Source organism: Chamaea fasciata, unplaced genomic scaffold (genome assembly GCF_029207755.1).
Source record: "Chamaea fasciata isolate MVZ Bird 193981 ecotype frontalis unplaced genomic scaffold, bChaFas1.0.hap1 SCAF_3, whole genome shotgun sequence".
Taxonomy (NCBI): domain Eukaryota; kingdom Metazoa; phylum Chordata; class Aves; order Passeriformes; family Sylviidae; genus Chamaea; species Chamaea fasciata.
The window spans coordinates 92722274-92729548 of record NW_027094088.1 but is presented as its reverse complement, the minus strand read 5'-3'; positions in this window follow the sequence as shown (position 1 = coordinate 92729548).

Below are 7275 nucleotides of genomic sequence, written 5' to 3'. Positions count from 1 at the left end.
CTAAATTAGTTAAACTTAGATTCCAGCCAACATTTTTTTTGTCATGAAGCCTGAGAGTATGCACTACATTTTCAAGGTCTGCAGGGAATACTTCAAAGTTCTGTATTTAGCGATGTGGTTGATATCCTTCTTTTTGAAAAGATAATGTAAATACCTTAATGTTTAAACCTCCCTGTGCCACAGTAGGGTGCAGGACTGATGAAGAGGAGGGTTTATATTAACCAGATTAGCAACAAAAGAAGAAGAAAGTGACTTTGTGTTTTCTCTTTCTGTGCCATCACTGAGACATTACTGTGTGAATACGTTTGTTTAATATTTATAATGGAAAAGTGCCTAGACACTCATTTTGATCACCATGGTCAAATCGTAGTGAGGTGGGTGGTCCACAGAAACGCATACTGTACATGGGTATGCTTACATAAAATATTAGATAACTTTTTATTCATACTCCTGCCATTTCAAGTTTTTTATCTTTTTGTTTTATTGAAATATAAGATTCTAATGTTTCAGATCAAAGAACCTTAACATGTTTTGAAAACCTATGAAAGACAATATTAATAAACAATGGAAGTAAATATTCAATTCACCATTTTCCTTTCTCCTAACAAATTTATCTGTTGAAATATGCAGCACAGATCACTAATAAAATTCCAGATTATTAAGAGGAACCACTGTAGATATTTAAATAGACCACAATATAATAAAACACAGAATAAAATAGGTCTACTGAAGACTTCTCTCATATATTAATTTCTGTCAAATTTATTCAAGATTTCCAGTAAGTTCAACAGAAGCCATAATTGTGAAATCATATGCTTAAGTGCTTAGAGCACTTCTTTTCAAACCTTTATTTTATAGAACTAAATAATTTTGAGGTACAGAAGTCTGGAACAGAATAACTTAAATGTGGTGGAATCACTATCCCTGGAAGAGTTCAAAAGGCTTGTTCTTGTGCCACTTGCAGATATGGTTTAGTAGTGTTGCTAGGTCAATGATTGGACTCGATAATCTTAGACACCTTTTCCAACTGTGATAATTGCATGACTCTATGATTCAAAATATGCTTTTCTTATTCACATTTATTAGAGCATTTAGTTCAATGTCCAGAGACAAGCATGGACTAAAATCTGAGTATCACTGAAATAAAATATATACTCTCTGCATATTTCTCCTTTGACGAAGAAACTGTAGTGATCATGGCAAGATGCTGCAAAGGTTTAGTTGTGGGTTTCTTATATATGATAGATAACTTGTTTAATAGGTCTTGCCAATGCAGGGAGACTTCTTTCACAAAGTATAAATCAAAAAGTCCTCATACTAAAATAAGTATGAATTCAATTCTATATCTGAGTAAAATCAGAATGCAGCTTTATTAAGTGCATATTGGAAATTTCAGCTGAATGCAGCTGATGAGGTAGAACAGAAACACTATTTCATTTTTCACTTGCAGCAGCATAGGAGCAGTTCTGCTGTCCTGAGCACAGAAAGAGCACACTCCAAGAGGTTTCATTTCTTCCACAACCTCCTTTCCAATCTTTATCAAGACCACATGTATCAATCTTTGCCTTATCCCTTTTGGACCACTGTCACTCATGATTCTTATTTTTGCTTGGCTTTCTGTATACTTTTGCCTCTTTATCTTTCAGCTTGTTATTTACAGACATACAGCCTTACAAATCAATAACTCCACAGTCTGCACTACTCCAGACAAACTGCTTATTTTCGCTGGCATACTTCTGTTCCAATCTTTCCAGGTACCTCAGAAAGTAGGCTGTGCTCTGTAGTTCACTATTTTTAAACAAAGAGATTTTAATTGCTTTTCTGTCTGTAAGGAGTGAAAACTGACCAACAAATGCCCCTTTATTCAAAGACCTTGGTGACTGCCTGCAAAGTGACATCATGGATGCTGGCAGCTGAACAGCACCTTTACATAATAAACCCAGGATTGTCCACGCATTCAGTACAATATAAGCTGTCACATCACTTTTGCTGCTCTATTTGTACAATCTCTCTTTCTTCCAGTATCTGTATTTTCTCTTTGGACTTCTTAAATTTTTAGACACTTACTCTATACAAGAAAATTTAAAATATTGGACTCTGCTTAATATTTGGCTGAAGAAATTCACACCTACTAAAGTAGGACAGCATGGTTGTTCCAGGTGTCAGGTTATCAAAAAAACATGAAATCATCATATCACAGGGAGACTTAGTTGGAAGGGATCTTTGGAGTCTATCTGGTTCAACCTCCACTTCAGTCAAAAAATAAATTGCGAAAAAATCTGATTTCACTTATGAGGATACTGAAGAATATTTGGTTTTCAGAGTCTTTTTCTAAAGGTCTGAATTATCACAGAATGGGTAAAAAGACCTTAAAATCACGTATTTCTCCTACATCTCCTAAAGCACCATTGTTGCTCAGTGGCTGTCTCCTAATTTTTTGAGATTTGGGCTAACATATAACACTCCTTTCATTGGTTTTATTTTTTTTTAGTTATTTTATCAGAGATATTACTGGCAGTGCACCTAGAAACAGGTAGCTGTTTCTCCTCCTTACAAGCTCTTCCTGTGATATCTGCTAGCAAATATGTGATCTGCTGCCCATAACGATCTGTACACTTCATTCTCACATATTCATGAGCTCTTCCCCAGTGTTTATTAACTTATCTTCTATATAATTCAAACTTTAGTCATGATTTCCAATGTAGATTTCCCACTAACCACCATTTAAGATGTCTGTGCCCTACAGCAATTTTTTAAAGCTCCCCTATGACTCTCCTAGGGGAGTTTTGCCTCTAAAAAAGCAACATAGTTGAGCTTTTAATCACTGGCCATTACCAAGAAAATTTATTTAAAATACAGAAAACAATCTGCTTTATAATGTTTATGTTGCATTTTTTCTATTTTAGAAATGCTCGGATGTTCGATAGAAGAGCATTTAAATGGTTCATTCTGAGATTAGCAGAATTCATAAAAAAGTAGTTTCAGACTTCTCTTGTTTTTATCTTTCTGTTGTCATTGTAAGGTACTGAGTTGTGGCATACAGAACTAGGTAGCTTGCTTTCATTAATTTTCAAATATTTCATGGCATTATGATGACAAAACAGTTTTACACATGGAAGGAATTGAAATATCAATAGTGTAGTATTTAACCTGAGTAACTGACTCAGTATAAAACGTAGCAACAATCTTCAGCGATAATTTTGTAAACCTACCAGCTTTATGCAGCATAGCTATGGTACTATTTTCTCTCCTTAAATATTTTATAGCACATTTTTGATTCGTAGATTGCTCATTCTTCCATTCACTCACTCATTCACTCACTCTCATTTTTCTCATTTTTTCCCCTTTTGGTAGAGTTTGAACTCATTTTACAAATACATGTGGGTATTTGTTTCTTTAGGAACTGTATTTATTCAGGAAATTTGGACTCCTACATGGACAAGGGTTAAATACACAGTTACAAAAACTACTCATTTGAATAAGTATTTTCTAATTTCTACATAATTCATATATTCTGCTCATGTTCAGTGTCTTTTATTGAATTCAAAGCTATTAGTATGCTTACCTGTCTACAATATTAGGAAATAGCACAGAAATTACAGCAGGGAAATCTATTAATGTTTCAAATTTCTAAATATATTCCAATGAACACTGACCAACCTGCGGTACATGATCTTACTTTTTCAACATGTTATGGCTTCATGCCTTTTAGATTATTCTATATTTATAGTTTTAGAAATAGTTTAGCTATCATATTATTATATGTGTTATTTTAATCTTTTAACAGAAATAATTTGAAGCTCATCTTTATTTGCTGTAACAATTGCCATCATTAGCAGATAGTATCAACCTGAAAATAGTGTTGTACACAAAAAATTATTGTATGATTTTGGTTGTGTTCCTGAGTTTTTGTTTTACAAGATTACCATGGCAACATAAAACTAGAAATATAATTTTCATAATTAATATAATTATTTGACTAAAATAAGAATGTGAAGATGAAACACAGCCACCAGTTCCTAGCATGAAAAAAGTCATAGTTTTTCTGTAGCTTCTCCTTCCTCAGATGATAATGTCAGAGCTCTCTTTCATTCCACACCATGTTGGACCCAGCAAAGGTCTTGTGAAGAGTAAAGATTGCTACAGCATCCTTTTTTCTCACTTTCAGCTGAACTTGGGCTGGTTCTTATGAGGCTTATATTTGTTGTTGAAGTCAGCTAGTAAAATGGCCCAGTAGTGTGGAAATCTGGACTTTTAAATCTTGATTTTGTGGCAATGTTTATAGGAAGAAAAAACTGTTTTATGAAAAGATAATGAAGGACTTAAAACTTTTTGTGTATTCATTATTTCTAAGTAACTCTCTGTATTTCATGGATAATAAGAAAGATTAAAATAGCATTAAAGCCTAACAAAGGTGAATGCAAAATGAGACAAAGAAATTCCAGTTTTATACATGTCTTACAAGTGTCCCGCTGTATTTTGTGGATAAGATTTTCAGAGTAGCCTAATAAATTTGGAGTTAAATTTCAGTTAACAATCAGAGAATGTTAAAATCACACAAGGCATTTCAGAATTCTAGAGTAACTTCTAAATCATAAATATATGGGCATTTCCATCTAACATTTTTTTTGTCTTTCTCACAACAGTAAGGCAGCAAGATCAGAGGCAGTATTCTAAGCTATGAATTTCTAAGCTTTGTATGTTCCATTACATCTGTAACATTCTTCCTTACCTTTAGGAATGAACTGTAATGCAGGCGGTGCTTTTAACTAGCACAATTAGCCTTCAAAGTCCCCTTCAACTCAAAACATTTTAGTGCAAGTAAAATTTGTATGCTATATAGAACCTTAAAATCAGAAGGTCAGAATAGGGATTTGTAATATTGGCTTCAATAATGCTGAAAACTGTAATACACATCATGAAAATACTGGTACTTGATAACAATACATTATTACTAGGGTAATAGAGTATTACTTCACAGATGACGTATAAAAATAAATAAGAACTTGGCCTTACCTAGAATAAACAAAATTTGTCAAAATCAGAGTCTGTAATATGGAGGGACTATATTGTCTTCAATCCCTGAAAAACTCTCCAGAAACACTAAGACCAATTTACAAATATAAGGGAATATTATTAAAGAGATGTGAAATGCAAGGTTTTTCAGTTGCTTTACTGAGACTTCTCACAGGCATACAAAGCCAGTTTTTTGTTAGTTTAGGGGCAGAAGGCCAGAGGGTTGAGTAATTCATATTCCTAAAGCACACTGAATGAACACTGAATATGTCTTTCTAACAAACTATATTTTCCAGAGGGTATAGTTTTCTCTTGAGTGCAAGCAGCAAAGCACTATTTTTACCCATGCGGCTGAGATCTCTTTTCATTCTCCCCTGCTTTTCCCTTCCAGAAACTGAGAGGATTGCCCTTCTACAGGACTGGCAGCAACAGTCTGGCTTTGGTCACCCCAGCCTCAGTCTGCTCCAGCCAAAGCCAGAACTATGGCAGAGGATCTATTATTGATTTAGTAGTATAAATGTTTATATGGCAGTATTTAAGTGTTTGCCCTGATGCTGTTTAGTTTAGTAATCTAGACAAAGCCCCAGGAATTAATTCTGGAGTGTGTTTTAATTTTGGAGTGTGTTTTAGTTCTGGAGTGTGTTATACATGTCACATTTAATTAGACCACAGAAGCACAAGCTTCTGTTATACTTTTTTTTTTTTTTTTTTTTTTTTTTTTTTTTTTTTTTTTTTTTTTTTTCTCCCTGCTGTTTGGCACGAATTTTCTATATTCAATTTTCATTTTACCTAATCTTGTCTGGGTTCATTTGCATTCTTGCTTTCTGCTTGTTTCCTCTTTTTCTCAGCCTTTCTTCAGTGAGCTTGAACGCAAGTTTCACATTTCATCTGAACCTTTAAACCCCCAGTGTTCCAGTAAATAGTGTTACCAAGTTGTATGCTTATGACTTTGCCTGCTGGGTTGTGCTTCTCAAAGTATGAGTTAGGAACCACATGGAACTGGTTTGCAAAGACAGATTTACATAAGGCTTTCTTTTTGCTCCCATCTTATATTGCTGCTTTACATAGAAGATTATTTTGTTTGCTTTTTTAATGTCACTATTGCTTAGTGATCACAGGTATGTTATTCAGTTGCTATTCTCATCTTTTCCAAGCAGTTATGAGGGGAAAGGTGATTTTTTTCTAGTTATACCTTAGTAGAGAACATCTTAATCTGAATACCAAAGATATAAAGAAGGAGGAAAAAAAGCTGCATGTTAATTTCAGAATGGAAAAAGGTTTGTATTTTAACACTAACAACTAAAGTGTATAAAAAGAAAAGGCTTACTATGGATAGGAATCAGACAGCTTCTTTTTCTTACACTTTAAAAACATTCAGTGTGGATACAGTTTTAGAATCCCTAAGGAACATGGAGAAAGAAATGAGAGTGAAATTCAATTTATTTCACATCTATTTTTCAGCAATAAACTAGAAACTGTCATGACTTCTAAACAGAAATAAAAGTTCCAATCCTTGGAAAAGTAGGAAATTTCCAAAGCATGAAAAACTCCAACTCTCTGAAAAGTATGATTGGTTTCTCCTCATGTCTGTTGTAGCCTCATTTATTTCACTCAGCCCAACGTCCCTTGATACATATGTAACTTCTTACTGAATTCCTAGGCTGAAGGGGCAAGAGGGCTTTATACAAAACTGTATGTACTCTGTGACCTATATCAGTTAGTGTTAAAGTATATCGAATTCTGAATATCTAGAATACACTTAGCTGTAAGTTTACATAAATCATGTACAGAATTGATTGGTCTAATGCCAATATTCTGCATTTTGTGAGGTTTTGAATGCATCTTATAAAGGGGAGGAGAAACTTTACAATATAGAAGTAAGAATCTCAATGACTGTATGAAAGACTGTTACAATTAACAAGAACTCATGCAGTATATGATTTTCATTTTAAACAGTGGGTCACAACATTTCTCACATAAATAAATATGAAACTAAAAAAATATTTTCACATATATGTGTACCTAACCACTGGAATGATGGTATGACTCAGACAAATGAAAAGCAAACTCATAAAATAAACATTACAGCATACATTTTTTCTGAAAGTCCTTAACTCGGGGAAGATCATCCTCACTTCTCTTCCCCCTACATGTTATTCCTCTAGGTTGTATAGTGTCATGTCAGCTTCACGACCTCAGAGCCGGACCAGCCAGGAGTAGCAAATGAAATAGGGGCAAGAACGACGGAGCAGCGCAGAA